Source organism: Lissotriton vulgaris, chromosome 1_1 (assembly GCF_964263255.1).
Source record: "Lissotriton vulgaris chromosome 1_1, aLisVul1.2, whole genome shotgun sequence".
NCBI lineage: Eukaryota > Metazoa > Chordata > Amphibia > Caudata > Salamandridae > Lissotriton > Lissotriton vulgaris.
Genome location: NC_141685.1, coordinates 953,082,249 through 953,100,473, shown reverse-complemented (window position 1 = coordinate 953,100,473; position 18,225 = coordinate 953,082,249). Strand labels below are relative to the sequence as shown.

General features: G+C 49.6%; 1 protein-coding gene across 5 annotated transcripts in view; it reads left to right on the top strand.

The window, feature by feature from the left end:
- Window positions 1-18,225, top strand: part of RBMS2 (RNA binding motif single stranded interacting protein 2) — a 285,759-nt gene that overhangs the window by 89,182 nt on the left and 178,352 nt on the right. The gene's annotated exons all lie outside the window — the stretch shown is intronic.

Below are 18,225 nucleotides of genomic sequence, written 5' to 3'. Positions count from 1 at the left end.
TCGTGTTCTGCCATTGAAGAACATTTGTTTGGTTTTATGCATTGCATGGTTTCTGCCATTGCACATTATTTGTTTGGTTTGATGCATTGTTTGGGTTCTGCCATTGCAGTGTATTTGTTTGGTTTTATGCATTGCTTGGTTTCTGCCATTCCAGTGTATTTGTTTTGTTTTATGCATTGCTCGGGTTCTGTCGTTGCAGTATTTGCGCTCACTGTTTGAAGTGTTGGTGATGTGCCTGATGCGGTTTTAGGTTCAGCCATAGCAATGTTAGCGATATGTTATTACAGTGCCTGTGATCTTCAATTGCAGTTTCTGTTATCTGCATTTGTAGTGTTTCTGATACTGTGGTCATTATCTGGTATTGCATAGCTTGTGATGCTGCATTGCAAAGTTTGTGATCTAGAATTGCCATATTCAATTATCTACAGCCTTGTTTTTGTCTGTTTTTGCGGTGTTCTTGTACTGCCCCTGCATTATCTGTCTTCGATGATTGCAGCAGCCGTGATGTGACTTTGCAGATTTCTATATCTGGCTTTGCAGGTGTTTCTTTACTTGGCACTGCAGTATTTGTGATTTGTCTTTGGAATGGTAATGATCAAGGATTGTGTTGTGCTGTTTGAATGTTTTTGGTTTATCGCTGCAGTGTTTGCGGTCTTGGTAGAGCTATTTCACTGTTCATATTGTATCATCGTTCTGTGCCATTGCAGTGTTAATGATCGGGCTTTCCAGTGTTCATGATAGTCCGCTGCAGTGTTCGTGATCTGCCATTGTAGGGCTTTTGGTTTGTTTTTGCAGTGTTAGTGTTTTTTATTGGAAAGTTCATGTTTTGTTATTGCTCTGTTCGTGCTCTGTAGTTGCAGTGCCCTCAAAGTCTCACTGCGACGTTCATCTGTAGAAACGGAATTGAATGGAAAAAAATGATAAATACTTATGGTGGGCTTACCAAGAACCTACAGTGGGCTTAAATCCCCCCATTGATTGCAATTGGTTGGCTTTATTGACACCGTCATTTCCCTGCTTTTTAATTAGTGGCTTTTCTTGCCTGTCTTGGTCCATCTGGTCCCTCCCCTGGAGCATAGCCTCTTCGCCATCCTTTTGATCGGCTGGTTTGTGCTCTTCTGACGCTTACTTTTAGGCACCTACTTTTTAGATCTGGATTGACAGCGCAGATGTAATGTGAAAATATACAAAAGAGCTTTCAGCCGCACTACAGAGAGGATGGCTTTGGCTCCGGCCTTTTTCTTAGGCAGGAGTAATTGTTATGATTGGGCAGAAGTTGTGTGCTTCCACAGAAAAAAGGGCTTCCTCTCCACGCAACAGTGATTATTTTATTTATCCAGCTGCCTGAGCCAGCCGCAGTATGGCTGCCAGAGCATGAACTTTCAGGCGCACACACCTGACATTATAATGCTGTTAAAGTGCCTAAAATAACTAAATAATTGACAGTTTTTTTCCTCTGGTAGCTGTACAGATGGGAGGAGGGCAGTCATGAGTAATGTACTGCAGTCCTAGTACTCTTCCATTCCATTATTAACTTTAGACTTCAGAGTGCGGGGTTGTGTATGGGAGCAGTGTGGGAAGTCCAGAGCGACACAAATCTACACTGATTTTTAGGTCTTTGACAGTGTAACTGCCACCTAACTTTACGCTATCAACAAAAAAGAGATTTCAGACTACTACTGAGAGAGGTGCATAAGCTCCACCCACCTGCTGGTTGCCCTGAGTGTGGCATCTGATTGAGCCAACTTTGTGTCCACTAATTTCTGGGGCAAGCCAATTAGTGGTGTAACAAAGGCCCCCGCAGCCTTTGCTAAAAAAAAACAAGCATTTGCAATGCAATAGGTCTCGCATTTGCAAGTGTTTGCGCTATTGCCATTGTAAATGACAATGCCTTTTATTTATGTGTTTCGAAAAGCTGTATTCGGTGCATAAACACACCCTTTGTTCTTATAGTCCTTGCTCACGAAAAGGAAGGCTGGCAGTAAAAGAGGGATAGTTACTGCCAGCGATGCTTCGTGTAAGCAATGACTGCAAGTACAAAGTGCCTGTTTATGCACCGCTTACAGGTTTTTAAAATACAGAAATAAAAAGCATTGGTATTTACAATGCCAATAGCTCAAACTCTCGCAGATGCAACACCTATTGCTTAGCAAATGCCTGTTTTCTTATTGCGTAGTAGAACCACTCTTTGTGGAAAACAACACTCATGCCAGCTAGTCTTAAAGGCATTCACAGATATACAAACCTACAATATGTTTCCAATATTTAGGTTTTGGAATTTTTCCGTTTTTTTAAAGCGCAATAAAGATGGGGGCAGTTGGTGGGGGTTGGTAGTTATACACTGGTAAAGGAAGCCCGCTAGTCATCTATACCTAAATGTTCCCTCCACCGCCTCATATGTCAAACCGTTGGCTTATGCAGCTAACCTCCACCTACCTGACTGAAGGACTCTGCCAGAGCCTTGTCCTGACCAGACTAAGCATGGAATGGCTGTCTGAAACAGGCAAAGCCAGCAAAAGATGATGACCCAAACAGGCGATACAACAGACTACCATAATCACATTTCAGACAAAAAAACGTATTGGCAAACTTGTATTAAAGTGTGAGGATGAAGGAATAGGGTATGGCCAGACGTTGCGTAAATACGAAGACAAAGGAGGTCCACAATAGTAATTAAAAAAAAGCCAAAGAGAGGTAATTCCCACCTTTAACTTGTGAGGTAGCCTGTCTGCTTTGTTTCACTGTTCTACCAAGGTTTTAGGAACTGTTAGACTCCTATCATCAACAGCAAGTGATGGATGATCTGTGGCTCAAAGCATAATCAATCAATCAATCAATCAATCAATCAATGACATTTATAGAGCGCGCTACATACCCGTAGGGTCTCAAGGCGCTGGGGGTGGGGGGGTGCCGCTACTGCTCGAACAGCCAGGTCTTTAGCTTCTTCCTGAAGGAGAGGTGGTCTTGGGTCAGGCGCAGGTCGGTCGGGAGGGAGTTCCAGGTCTTGGCGGCCAGGTAGGAGAAGGACCTGCCTCCTGTAGTCGCTCTTCGGATGCGGGGGACGGCGGCGAGGGCGTGGTTGGCTGATCGGAGGTGGCGTTTGGGAGCGTAGAAGTTGACTCGGCTGTTGAGGTAGCTCGGGCCTTGGTCGTGTAGGGCTTTGTGTGCGTGGGTGAGGAGGCGGAAGGTGATTCTTTTGTTGACGGGGAGCCAGTGAAGGTCTCTCAGATGTCCGGAGATGTGGCTGGTTCGTGGGATGTCGAGGATGAGTCTGGCTGAGGCGTTCTGGATCCGCTGGAGTCTCTTCTGGAGCTTGGCGGTGGTACCGGCGTAGAGGGCGTTGCCGTAGTCCAGTCGGCTAGTGACGAGGGCCTGGGTGACGGTCTTCCTGGTCTCGGTGGGGATCCACCAGAAGATCTTCCGTAGCATGCGTAGGATGTTGAAGCATGCCGAGGAGACGTTGTTGACTTGCCTGGTCATGGAGAGGGAGGAGTCCAGGATGAAGCCCAGGTTGCGTGCATGGTCTGTCGGTTTGGGTGCGGTGCCCAGGGCGGGAGGCCACCAGGAGTCGTCCCAGGCGGAGGGTGAGGAGCCCAGGATGAGGACCTCCGTCTTGTCCGAGTTCAGTTTCAGGCGGCTGGTCGTCATCCACTCGGCTACCTCTTTCATCCCTTCATGCAGGTTGGCTCTGGCGGCGGCGGGGTCGTTGGTCAGGGAGAGGATCAGCTAGGTGTCGTCGGCGTAGGAGATTATGTTGAGGTTGTGTTGGCGTGCGATGGCTGCGAGGGGGCTCATGTAGACGTTGAAGAGGGTGGGGCTCAGAGAGGATCCTTGAGGGACGCCGCAGATGACTTCGGTGGCCTCTGACTTGTACGGTGGTAGGCGGACTCTCTGTGTTCTTCCGTCGAGGAAGGAGATGATCCATTCCAGCACCTTGTCCTGGATTCCGACGTTGCTGAGGCGCTGTACTAGGGTGCGGTGGCAGACAGTGTCGAATGCCGCGGAGAGGTCTAGGAGGATGAGGGCCGCTGTTTCTCCGTTGTCCATCAGGGCTCGGATGTCATCGGTGGCGGCGATGAGGGCGGTCTCGGTGCTGTGATTGGCTCGGAAGCCGGACTGTGAGGGGTCGAGGGATCCATTCGTCTCGAGGAAGGCGGCCATCTGCTTGTTGACGGTCTTCTCGATGACTTTGGCTGGAAACGGGAGGAGCGAGATGGGGCGGTAATTCTTGAGTTCGGTGGGGTCCGCTGTGGGTTTCTTGAGTAGAGCGCTGAGTTCGGCGTGCTTCCAGCTCTCAGGGAAGGTGGCGGTGTCGAAGGATGTGTTGATGATGTCTCGCAGGTGGGGTGCGATGACAGCGTCAGCCTTGTTGAAGACGTGGTGAGGGCAGGGGTCGGTCGGTGATCCGGAGTGGATGGAGTTCATCGTGCGGATGGTGTCTTCGGTGCTGATCGGGGTCCAGGCGTGGAGGGTGGTGGTGGGGGGTGTTTGATCGGTCTTGGTGTGCGTTGGTTGGTTGTTGAAGCTGTTGTGTATGTCCGCGATCTTGTTGTGGAAGTATGAAGCGAGGGAGTTGCAGAGGTCTTGCGATGGGGTGATGTCGTTGTTTCCTGCGCTGGGGTTGGATAGCTCTTTCACGATGTTGAAGAGTTCCTTGCAGTTGTGTGCGTTGTTGTCCAGCCGGTCCTTGAAAGCAGTTTTCTTGGCGGCGCGGATCAGCTGGTGGTGCTTCCGGGTGGCCAGCTTGAAGGTGGTCCTGTTGTCTGGTGTAGGTTCCCTTCTCCAGACTTTCTCGAGGGCTCGGCAGTTCTTCTTGGAGCTCTTGAGTTTGTCGGTGAACCACGGGGCTTTCTTGCTGCCGGATCTGCTGGGCGGGGTCCTCAGCGGGGCGAGTTCGTCCGCGCAGTTGCCGATCCACTTCGTGAGGTTGTCGGCGGCCTGGCTGGGGTTCGCTGAGCTGGCAGGAGGGTGCTGGCTCAGGGAGGTGGCGAGCTGGTCTGCTGTGATCTTGTTCCAGCTTCTGCGGGCGGCCTGTTGCTGGTGGTGGTGGTTCGTCGTTCTCTTGAAGGTGAAGTGGACGCAGCTGTGGTCCGTCCATTGAAGCTCTGTGGCGTGGCTGAAGTCGATGTCTGTGCTGGAAGAGAAGACTGCGTCGAGTGTGTGTCCGGCGAGGTGGGTGGGGGTGGACACCAGCTGCTTGAGTCCAAGATTGGCGAGGTTGTCGAGCAGGGTGCTGGTGTTGCGGTCGTTGTTGTTCTCCAGGTGGAAGTTGAGGTCCCCCAGGAGGATGTAGTCGGCGGAGGGGAGGGCATGCGGGCTGACGAAGTCAGCGATGTCCTCGCTGAATTGTGTGCGTGGTCCCGGGGGTCGGTAGATCAGGGTGCCTCTGAGGGTGGTGTTCGGGTCGGTGTGGATCTGGAAATGCAGGTGTTCGGCGGTGGTCAGGGTGTTGTCGGTGCTGGTCGTGAGACGGATGGTGTTCCTGTGGATGATGGCGATGCCTCCTCCCATCTGGTTGGCGTCGCGGTCCCTCCGGACGATCTTGTAGCCCTCTGGGATAGCGATGGCGATGTCGGGAGCTGAAGAGGCGTTCATCCAGGTCTCTGTGAGGAAGGCAACGTCAGGGGCTGTGGTGTCGAGGAGGTTCCAGAGTTCGATGGCGTGTCTGTGGACGGAGCGGGTGTTGAGCAGGATGCACTTGAGGTGGGTGCTGCTGGTGTTCGACTTGGCGGGTGTTGGTGCGGGGCAGGTCCGGATGCAGGTGAATTTGCAGGCGTGGCAGCTGAAAGGTCCGTGGGTGCGTCGTGGTGTGGCTTGGTGGCACTCTGGGAGGCGGCCGGTGTTGAGTGCGCTGAGGGTGGCGGCTGAGTACGTCCGGCGGGTCGGTCGGGGTCTTCGAGGGCCAGGGGTCCTGGCACTGGGCGCGGTCCAGGCGCCGACGGGCGTAGACGGGCTTACCTTTGGCGCGCCTTCGGCGCATAATTGGCGCGCCCGCTGCGCGTGACCGCTGCGCGTTCGCACGGTCGCCATATAAGGCGAAGTGCGCGGGTGGGCGGAGCAGCTGGGAGGCGGGAGCGGGGAGGGAACAGAAGGAAAAAAGGGGCGGGGTCAGCGGTGGTGGCGGGAAGCGGGGAGCGGGGAGGGAAGGCGGAGGGCGGCGAGGTAGGCGGGCAAACAGGAAGGAGAACGCTAATACAGGCACAAACTAACAAAAAATAACAGGCACAAATGGAAGTAAAAAACGCTAACACGGGCAAAATACTGGTTAACAAGCACAAATGATGGACAAAACAAAAACAAAACAAACGACAGCGGAGTCAGCCGGCAGCGAGGCAGGCAGCGAGGCAGAGGGCAAGGCAATGGGGCACACGCAGCAGCTGGTGGCCGTGCGGCGCGGGGGTGTCCCACAAGTGGGTCACACTCACCTGCGTCGCACGGTCGCCATATAAGGCCAAGTGACAAAAAGGGGGTGGGGTCGCACACTACTCACACACCGGCGGAAGTTGCCCCTAAGGACTCTGGTCATTGTAGTAGAGTGTTCGCGATGCATCATCTTTCGATCTTGCTATCTTTGCTGTCTTCGCCATCCCTGGACACGTGTTTCGGGTTTTCAACCCTCGTCAGCAGGGATAGGCAGTGTTCTGGGGTCGCCGATGGCTGCCAATATCTGCCAGGTATAGTACCACTCGGGCGCGTAGGTGCGGGATCCCAGGCTCGTCAGCCCGCTGCTCAAGGGAGCTTTAAGTTACAAAAAGGGGGTGGGGTCGCACACTACTCACACACCGGCGGAAGTTGCCCCTAAGGACTCTGGTCACACTCTACTACAATGACCAGAGTCCTCAGGGGCAACTTCCGCCGGTGTGTGAGTAGTGTGCGACCCCACCCCTCTTTGTAACTTAAAGCTCCCTTGAGCAGCGGGCTGACGAGCCTGGGACCCCGCACCTACGCGCCGGAGTGGTACTATACCTGGCAGATATTGGCAGCCATCGGCGACCCCAGAACACTGCCTATCCCTGCTGACGAGGGTTGATAACCCGAAACACGTGTCCAGGGATGGCGAAGACAGCGAAGATAGCAAGATCGAAAGATGATGCATCGCGAACACTCTACTACAATGACCAGAGTCCTCAGGGGCAACTTCCGCCGGTGTGTGAGTAGTGTGCGACCCCACCCCTCTTTGTAATATAAGGCCAAGTGCGCGGGTGGGCGGAGCAGCTGGGAGGCGGGAGCGGGGAGGGAACAGAAGGAAAAAAGGGGCGGGGTCAGCGGTGGTGGCGGGAAGCGGGGAGCGGGGAGGGAAGGCGGAGGGCGGCGAGGTAGGCGGGCAAACAGGAAGGAGAACGCTAATACAGGCACAAACTAACAAAAAATAACAGGCACAAATGGAAGTAAAAAACGCTAACACGGGCAAAATACTGGTTAACAAGCACAAATGATGGACAAAACAAAAACAAAACAAACGACAGCGGAGTCAGCCGGCAGCGAGGCAGGCAGCGAGGCAGAGGGCAAGGCAATGGGGCACACGCAGCAGCTGGTGGCCGTGCGGCGCGGGGGTAATCCCAATAGTAAGTGTAATAATCCCAAATCCCCCCCTCTCCCCCCCAAAGGGGGTAATCCCAAATAGTAAGTGTAATAATTCATTATTGTTATTTAGACCGGACTAAATACTGATAATAAATCTAGGGATTACGTTTTGGTTTGCCCACAGATGATTGCAAACATCCATTTGTGTGAATATTAATCCAAAACGAGGGATGAATGCTGGCCACTAGAAAACAAAATTGTCTGTCCTTCCCCTATTTCTCTTTGCTATTTTTCCAGATGTGGTCTGGATGAGATGCCCATAGATTCGCCCGAGCAGCCAGGAGTGCACATCTGTTTGGTGGGAAGGGATAGCAAAAGATGGTGAGGGGGAGGAAGGAAGTAGCGAGCAAGGCAAGAGTTAAAAGGATAGAGAAAGTTGGGAAGGGATAGCATAAAATGGTGAGGGGGAGGAAGGAAGGGGGCAAGGCAAGAGCAAAAAGGTAAAGGAAGTTTGTAAGGGATAGCAAAAAATGTCGAGGAAGGAAGTAGGGGGCAAGGCAGGAGTAACTAGGTGAGCACGCAACACCAATAGCGCACACCTTAATAATGAGGGGGAAGAGAGAGGAGAAGAGGGCAGGGAGGGAGAGGCAGGGCAACAAGTGAGATAGAGAAGGAACTTGTGAGCGAATGAGGGGGAAGAGAGAGGAGAAGAGGGCAGGGAGGGAGGGGCAACGAGTGAGGGAGAGAAGGAACTCGTGAGAGAATGAGGCAGAAGAGAGAGGAGAAGAGGGCAGGGAGGGAGGGAGGGGCAGGGCAACGAGTGAGGGAGAGAAGGAACTCGTGAGAGAATGAGGCGGAAGAGAGAGGAGAAAAGGGCAGGGAGGGAGGGAGGGGCAGGGCAACGAGTGAGGGAGAGAATGAACGTCTGAGTGAATGAGGGTGAGAGAGAGAGGAGAAGAGCGCAGGGAGGGAGGGGCTGGGCAACGAGTTAGGGAGGGAAGGGACTCGTGAGAGAATGAGGGGGACAGAGAGAGAAGAAGAGGGCAGGGAGGGAGGGTCAGGGCAACGAGTGAGGAAGAAAATGAACTTGTGAGATAATGAGGGAGACAGAGAGAGAAGAGAGCAGGGGGGAGGGGCAGGACAACGAGTGAGGGAGAGAAGGAACTCGTGAGAGAATGAGGGGGGCAGAAAGAGGAGAAGAGGGCAAGGAGGGAGGGACAAGCGTGCCAAAAAATGCAGGCAGTAAGTCAGAGTGGGTCCAGACTCTGTCCAGGGAGATGACGTCTTTCCTCCCAAGTACACGGGACGCAGCGCTATGGCTTCCAGGTGCTGTGATCAGCATCTTCGGTGCTTGACCTGCACAGGTGTTGTCCCTCCTTGTCATCCTTGCCCAAGACACAGATGTTCTGCACACATTTTACCCTCACTGTTTCTCCTGAGCGTGTCTCGGCTGACGCTCCCTACACGCAGGTAACGGCCCACTGGCTTAAGTGCTCACCGCTATCTCCTACTGTGACAAGTAAGCCGCCGTTCAAATCACGGTAAGACCCACTCTTACATCTGATTGGTTGAGAGCGACTTTATCTAGAGCGTGTGAATGCAGTAAAACAATGAAAACGCTATGGATGTAGTGACTGCCTTAATTATAGCGCCGTTCCATGGCCCTGCAATGCAGAGATCACTTTGCACCGGCATGCTGACGTCAGAGGACCCTGCTTAGTTCATACTGTGCAGGGTTCAGCGAGTGCAGGGTTCAGCGACACCGGGTGGATTTAGGGAGATACGAGTTTGGACTGTGGTCCATAAATAAATAAATAGAACATTTATAAAAGGCTGCAACTCACCGATGAGCGTCTCGAGGTGCTGTCTGGTGTATCTTTACGTTTCACCACAGGCGCAGAGATGGCTCCAGCAGCACCTCCCCGGCCTTTCCATGCTGAAATTAAACCAGTGGTGCGCTCGCACCAAAGACGAGCAGACGCGGGTATCGAAAGCATTGGTGCGCCCGCACCACAGAGTAGAGGGGTGAGGGAGCCTGTTGTCTGTGCTGCGCGCTTATGCGCGTCCTGGACACGGGTGGGAATGGGCGGAGCAAAGGCGGGACATGCGCCTGCCTTTGCCCAATTGCGTGCTGTTTAAAAAAAAAAAGCACGCTACAGCCAATGCCAGCCTGTGAAAGCAAAACCACATGCACAAGCGTGTGGTTAGCTTTCTGAAGCCCATACAAGAGGTCTCGTGCTGCGCACTGCAACGCTAGGCGCGAGACCTAAAGAGGGAATACGGAAGACAAAGGAAAAATGAAAAGCCCATAAGGTGCACCAGAGCTTCCAGAATGCACTGTGAAAAGGCGAAATGATGGCAATAAATAAAAGAAGGAAATATAACAAAAAACATGTGAAAAGATAATGGTTGAAATATAAAAAAAAGATGGGGGCTTCCATATGCTGACCCCAGAGCCCGGGTTAAGGTGAACGGGATACTATCTGAAGACTTTTCCCCCACTGCTCTTTGCCCTCACTATTGAAATTGTGGTTTGTGAGGTCAGGCAGACAGACGAGATATGGGGATTTCATATTTCACAGGCCGACTTACAACAGGAGAAAATGTCACTCTATGCGGATGATATCCTGCTGTACGTGGCCCAACCAGCCACTACAGTACCCGCACTCTTCAAACTCCTGGACAGGTATGGCTCCTTCTCGGGGTACATGATCAATGGGCATAAATCGGTCCTATATAGCCCACGCCGGGAGGAGGAATGGCCCCCCCTACTGGGCACCCTCCAAGTCACTCAGGCGGGGTTCACATACCTGGGAATCTACCTGACTACAGACAAACACATCTCCTATCAAAAAAACATCCACAGAGTGCTTAAAAACTTTATAGATGATGCCCTTAGGTGGACGACCCTCCCCCTCATGATATTAGGCCAAACCGCAATGTTTAAGATGATCACACTGCCCCGCTTCCTGTACGCCCTACAGAATGAATACTTCCCCCTTCCCAGACAGACTTTTAAGGCGAACAATGCAGAACTACGCTCTTTGCTGTGGTTGGGGAAACAACCAAGAATAGCTCTGGATACGCTTCAGAGAAATCAATACAATGGAAATATCTCCCTACCGTATGTTGAAGCATATTAGTGGGCTGAGCACTTGGCGCCGATAAATGAGTGGCTCCATGTGCCTGCAGATCACCCGACGTATAGACTGGAAAGGGCCACTATGGCACGCCATACCAGCCTACACTATTTATATGGGGGAGTTGGGAAGAGGCGGTTACTCCCGGCCACGCAGATATCTATATAGGTCTGGGATAGGGCGACGAGGTTAATGGGGTGGTCGCATAAGCCGACCAAACAGACGCCAATATGGACCTGCACATGGTTGAAGAAGCTCCACAAACTCCCGGGTTTTAAAGGGTGGGATGATATCGGGATCTCAACGCTGGGGGACCTGGTGGCGAGGGGAGAGCTTAAAACATATGGGACCCTGGCGGTGGAGTATGGACTACGACCTGCACAGTTCCTCAAATATGAACAGCTGCGCCATGCCTGGAAGGCTGAGGCAATGCTCACCTCCTCATTGCCAGAATATGCCCCGTTAGAGGGTGGTTTGTTACAAGAACAGGTAACTAATAAATTTGTATCTCTGTCATATAAGACCCTAAATAATAACACGCCGGATAGATTAGGGAAACTGAGAGCAGTGTGGGAACAGGACCTGGGCGAGATGGACACAATAGATTGGGAGGCGGCCCTGATGCACTATAGAGAAGGTGCGATTAAATCCGGGCTGCGCCTTATCCAATATAAGATACTCCACAGGATCTACTAAGACAGGACCAGGCTGCATCGCATGGGCAGAGCCAGTGACCCCTGTTGTCTCAAATGTGGACACCTGCAGGGGACCCTCTATCATATCATCTGTGACTGCTCCATTGTTCACACCTATTGGACGCAGATACTGGGAGAACTGAGTAGAGTGTTAGAGGCAAAGCTCGCGGTGGACCCAAAATTAGTTTTATTGTGGATAACTACTGAAGTAGATTTGAGCTGCCCACATCTGATCTTTGCAATGCTGGCCCTGGTGGTGGCGAAGAGGGACCTAGCATGAGCGTGGGGGGCACCATCGCCTCCCCTAGTGGGAGACTGGAGGCGGGGGATGGATATGTACATGGCAGCTAAAAGGGTCACCTACAAAGCCAGGGGTTGTCCCCGGAAATTCCAAAGAGTATGGGTAAAATGGGGAAAGTATCATGGTTTCGATGGGGGTCTGGGACCAGGTTGAGGCACTGAGAGTCCTGATGCTTGAGGCTATGTTTCGTATTGTTGGAAGGCGGGCTGTGGGACCTCTGGAGCACTCTTGGGGAATATCGGAGTGTGGCAGAATTATGTGTTGTGGGAGAGGGCTGTATCTTGTTGATTTGCTGTTCATGACGTGGTCACTACACTGCAGTGGAAAAAAGTGAAAACGAAAGGGAAAGAGATTGTGGAAAGGATATAAACATTGAAAAGGGACTCATTTAATACCCCGTGAACAGGGTACGAAATGTGTTGGAAGTTTTTTTTCAGTTTCTTTTTAATACAAAATAAATTAATTTATAACCCACTCATGAATGCGATCTGCAAGTGCTACATTGGCAGCATATTTGAGCAGATTAACACGACGGGGTGTCCAACCGTGGAATCGCATCACCAATAATGAAGTGCACCATAACTGTTCAGAATGTGGGGCCATTGGGGGAAAAATATATATGTATACACATACATATATATACAAACACATGTATACACAGAAGGGCTTTGAGGCAATCCTCTTCATCCATTGGTCTGTCTATGTAGCATTAACCTTTTTACTTTTGTACTTTCACCCCCCTTTACCGTACAACTTGGGGTAATAGGTCAGCTTACTTCAGCCACTGGCTCTACTGCAACTGAGAGTGATGCATTTTCTTGGTAAAATGTGCACATCTATATGAGAATACATGTGCGTTAGTGCCAGGGTTGGTTTGACACTCCCTTACTTTAAAATGATCTCTTTTCAATACTGTATTTTTTATGAATATTTTTAAGGGTCTGGCAGCTTTCCAGATAGTGTTACCTGGCCACTCATTTAGTTCTCTGTGGCTGATGTCATATGCGATTAAGAAAAGGGGGTGGTGATGAACAGAGTGTCTGAATTAAGCAGACCACTCTTACCCAGTCCAAAGATCAGGGCTTGATCCATCACCGTTATTTATCTCACTGCACCATCCCAGCTCAGAACCTGGCTATATGCAAATCAGTCTGTCCCTGGCCCAGTGCATCATGGGAACAGGGCAGACTAAACTACCAAGCCAATTCTTCACCAGAAAGGAGACAAGCTACCGGGGACCGGTTTCTGGCATTTCAGCCGTCTTCGGCCCGGCTTGCTTGAATCCTGATGGTGCAGTGAGAAAGGGACTCATGTCTGAGTATACCCTGCCACACCTATAGTGGCCAAAAACGATTAAGAAAAGGGGGTGGTGATGAACAGAGTGTCTGAATTAAGCAGACCACTCTTACCCAGTCCAAAGATCAGGGCTTGATCCATCACCGTTATTTATCTCACTGCACCATCCCAGCTCAGAACCTGGCTATATGCAAATCAGTCTGTCCCTGGCCCAGTGCATCATGGGAACAGGGCAGACTAAACTACCAAGCCAATTCTTCACCAGAAAGGAGACAAGCTACCGGGGACCGGTTTCTGGCATTTCAGCCGTCTTCGGCCCGGCTTGCTTGAATCCTGATGGTGCAGTGAGAAAGGGACTCATGTCTGAGTATACCCTGCCACACCTATAGTGGCCAAAAACGATTAAGAAAAGGGGGTGGTGATGAACAGAGTGTCTGAATTAAGCAGACCACTCTTACCCAGTCCAAAGATCAGGGCTTGATCCATCACCGTTATTTATCTCACTGCACCATCCCAGCTCAGAACCTGGCTATATGCAAATCAGTCTGTCCCTGGCCCAGTGCATCATGGGAACAGGGCAGACTAAACTACCAAGCCAATTCTTCACCAGAAAGGAGACAAGCTACCGGGGACCGGTTTCTGGCATTTCAGCCGTCTTCGGCCCGGCTTGCTTGAATCCTGATGGTGCAGTGAGAAAGGGACTCATGTCTGAGTATACCCTGCCACACCTATAGTGGCCAAAAACGATTAAGAAAAGGGGGTGGTGATGAACAGAGTGTCTGAATTAAGCAGACCACTCTTACCCAGTCCAAAGATCAGGGCTTGATCCATCACCGTTATTTATCTCACTGCACCATCCCAGCTCAGAACTTGGCTATATGCAAATTAGTCTGACCCTGGCCCAGTGCATCATGGGAACAGGGCAGACCAAACTACCAAGCCAATTCTTATACTGGGAAGGAAACAAGCTTCCAGGGACCGGTTTCTGGCATTTCAGCCGTCTTCGGCCCGGCTTGCTTGAATCCTGATGGTGCAATGAGCAAGGGACTCACATCTGAGTATACCCTTCCAAGCTTATGGTGGACAAAAATGATTCAGAAAAGGGGGTGGTGATGAACAGAGTGTCTGAATTAAGCAGATCACTCTTACCCAGTCCAAAGATCAGGGCTTGATCCATCACCGTTTTTTAGCTCACTGCACCATCCCAGCTGGGTGAGAGCTTTCTGCTTAATTCAGAGACTCTGTCCCTCACCACCCCTTTTTGTAAATATTTTTGTCCACCCTAAGCGTGGAAGGGTATTCTCAGATGTGAGACCCTTGCTCATTGCACCATCAGGATTCAAGCAAACCGGGCCGAAGACGGCTGTAATGCCAGAAACCGGTCCCCGGGAGCTTGTTTCCTTCCCAGTGTAAGAATTGGCTTTTGTAGTTTGGTTTGCCCTGTTCCCATCATGCACTGGGACAGGTACAGACTAATTTGCATACAGCCAGGTTCTGAAACTGGGATGGTGCAGTGAGCTAAAAAACGGTGTTGGATCTAGCCCTGATCTCTTGACTGGGTGAGAGCTTTCTGCTTAATTCAGAGACTCTGTCCCTCACCACCCCTTTTTGTAAATATTTTTGTCCACCCTAAGCGTGGAAGGGTATTCTCAGATGTGAGACCCTTGCTCATTGCACCATCAGGATTCAAGCAAACCGGGCCGAAGACGGCTGTAATGCCAGAAACCGGTCCCCGGGAGCTTGTTTCCTTCCCAGTGTAAGAATTGGCTTTTGTAGTTTGGTTTGCCCTGTTCCCATCATGCACTGGGACAGGTACAGACTAATTTGCATACAGCCAGGTTCTGAAACTGGGATGGTGCAGTGAGCTAAAAAACGGTGTTGGATCTAGCCCTGATCTCTTGACTGGGTGAGAGCTTTCTGCTTAATTCAGAGACTCTGTCCCTCACCACCCCTTTTTGTAAATATTTTTGTCCACCCTAAGCGTGGAAGGGTATTCTCAGATGTGAGACCCTTGCTCATTGCACCATCAGGATTCAAGCAAACCGGGCCGAAGACGGCTGTAATGCCAGAAACCGGTCCCCGGGAGCTTGTTTCCTTCCCAGTGTAAGAATTGGCTTTTGTAGTTTGGTTTGCCCTGTTCCCATCATGCACTGGGACAGGTACAGACTAATTTGCATACAGCCAGGTTCTGAAACTGGGATGGTGCAGTGAGCTAAAAAACGGTGTTGGATCTAGCCCTGATCTCTTGACTGGGTGAGAGCTTTCTGCTTAATTCAGAGACTCTGTCCCTCACCACCCCTTTTTGTAAATATTGATGTCATATGCAGCATGCTAAATCCCGCACGGACCCTACCTAAAGAACAGGGGCTATAATTGAAGGCTATTGTGTATGCATTAATATTTTGAGTTTTATATAGCGCTAGCTAGACTGTCGTTTTTGTAACATTTCACAATAACTGCCAAATATAGAACCATTGTGTCCGCCATTTTCACAGATGGCGACCTGCTGCAATCTTAGCTGTTATTTTAGAATTTGGATTGGCAAACATTTTTTTTGCTTCTTTCTAATTCTCTGATTGTGTTCTTTGACGTTAGATTTTTTTTCTGGCTTTATATACATTAACTTATTAGGTTTTAATATTGACACTTACAGTTTGGAGCGTTTTCCCAATATTTTGACATATTGGGTGTTTACTGCAGTCCTTTCTCTATTTTGGTGATGTATTGCATGCTGCAAGATCAACATTGGCATCTTACCCTTAATGTCTATGCTCTCTTCTTTGGTTCAGATATTTGTTTTGTTTTGATTGCCTCCTTTCCCAGTTGTGTGATCTTGTAATTAACATCCTTAATAGTCCATTTGGGTGAATATTAATTAAATCTCGTATGTCCCTGTCCACCTTTATTCAATGCAGTCCAGTATGCTGTGTTCCGTTTATCGCATCTTTTACAACAAGCTCCACTCACCATGTTTGGTCAGGAGCTGGTACAACTAAGGTGTTGAGATACTGGCATGTTTGTGTTCTGTTGGGCAGTATATCGATTTAATGTCTCGTCTTTTAGTTGGTGTAGTATGTCCTCATTTGGAATCATTTCCGCCCTATTTGTCTAGCCACTGTTGATCTTCTAACCCCATTACCTGGTATGATCCTCACTGATGTGGCTCTCATTGGTTTGAACCAGCTATTAAGGTCTCGTCTACCAATAACTTCAGCTGCCTGTTGTCAAAAGACCTATTGTTTACAATACCCCCAAAAAAGGGGTGAGCTTTGGGTCAGCGTATGCTTATCACATGTTGCCTTTTGTTGTAAATCTTATTTGCTTGATTCTTATTCAATGTCTCTCCAGCCCCTTCTCGTTCTTGTCATTTACCCGGAGCATAGTTTCATTACCACCCTTTTGAGTGGATGACTTGCAAACTTCCACTGCTTACATTTAAGGACTTACATTTTATGTCTAGTGTGGAGACATCTTTACCTGTTTTGCTAGCCTCATGTTTTAAAAATAATAAGTAATAGAAATACATAGATGGCCCTTTAATCCATTTGTCTATTCAAGTGCCATTCACATCTTACTTCCGCTCACCACTGCCTACAGCACCGGGCACTGGGTCAGTCCACCTTAGCCACTGGTTCTTTTCGCTGTGAGTGAACTCGTTTTGCTCCTGCACATGTTCAAAGCTACCTAAAATATAGCCAACTTGTGTGCCAGGTTTGGTAGGCTAATTTCTGCTTTCATTTCATGTTTTAAAAATTATTGTTTACTATTTTTGCCAACATATGCATGCCATCTTTAGCCAGCAGCATTTTTTTACTTTAATACTTTTAATTTCTGTTGCATAGACTTGAAGAAAAATAAATGTAGTCTTACCAAGGCCAGCCCTATTTGGTTTTGCCAATGCGTGTTTGTTTTACAGCGTTCTTGATCTATTATTAATGTGATTGTGGGGTTTCGTGGTAGTATTCATAGTCTGTCATTGTACAGTTAATCTTATACTATTGCATGATTTGTATTCTGGTATGTCCTTGTCTATGTTCTGCTATTTGAGTGTTGATGTTCTGTCATTAGTGTTTGTGGTATGTTGTTGAAGTGATCATGTATTGTCATTGCTGTGTTTGCATGGATATTTGCATTGATCATAGCTTTTCAATGCAGTGGTGGTTATGTGTCATTGCACGTTTTATTGTCTATCATTCATGTGTTGGTGGTTATGTGTCGTTCATTGCACTTTTAATTGTCTATTCCTCATGTGTTGCCAGTTAGTGTTCATGCTCTTTTTTGGTCTCACATCCCAGACACCTTTTAACTATCTGTAGATGAAAGCCTCAAGCCTCTTGTGAACCATGTCAGAAACAAGCCCTGGGCTTAGCGCTTGCCCATTCCTTACCATTGGCTGTCTTTATTGTCACTCGCTTTTGCTTGCTTGTTATTGGAGAGCTTGCCATTCTCTTCTTGTGTTTGTCACTCCCAGGTGAATAGCGCCTCTACCATCTTTTTGGTTGGCTGACTTGTGTTCTTCCATTGCTCACATTTAGGGAACTATTTGTGTGTGGCATGAGTAGCTGGAGATACACATGCTATGTGTTTTTCTGCCATCTAGTGTTGGGCTCAGACATGTACAACTTGTTTTTATTTGAAGAAGACTTTCAAGTCATGAGGGATAGTGACTCCTCCCTTGGTTGGCTTTGCATTTGGACATCGACTCCGTGGTTAGATTGTTTTCTCCCGCCTTCAGATTCAGCACTCCATGAGAGTGCTTGTGTTTTCTAGCTTTCGCCCTCATTTTCTCCTCCTCCCTCATATATTCAACCTCACATGCTGTGTTTCCCCCCCCACCCTTCCCAGTTTGTCTGTGAAAGCACATTAAGAGGGATATTGTTGCTGGGGTATGGCTGAAAGACTTTATGGGTATGTTTTGTTTTATCTCTTGCGTCACACATATTTATTGAAAGCACAAGCTTTGGCACACCAAGGATTTTATGGTGTTGGTGGAAGGGACACCTGCCGATATCTGAAGCAGAAGGTGTACTTAGCATGACACTTCTTGTGGAGTGGTGTGGCTCACTGGTTAGAGGCGGCAGACCCGGAAACAGAGGTCGGCCCGGGACCAGGGTTCGATTCCCGACACGGCAGGGTCTTGGGCCAGGGTCAGCGGACTCGATAATTCTCGCCTCGGTGCCTACTCCAACCATGGGTCCCACTCATCAACTCTGGGCAATAGCTTGCTTAATCTCTACTAACGGCCCAATCAGCGCTGGGGATACTTTTC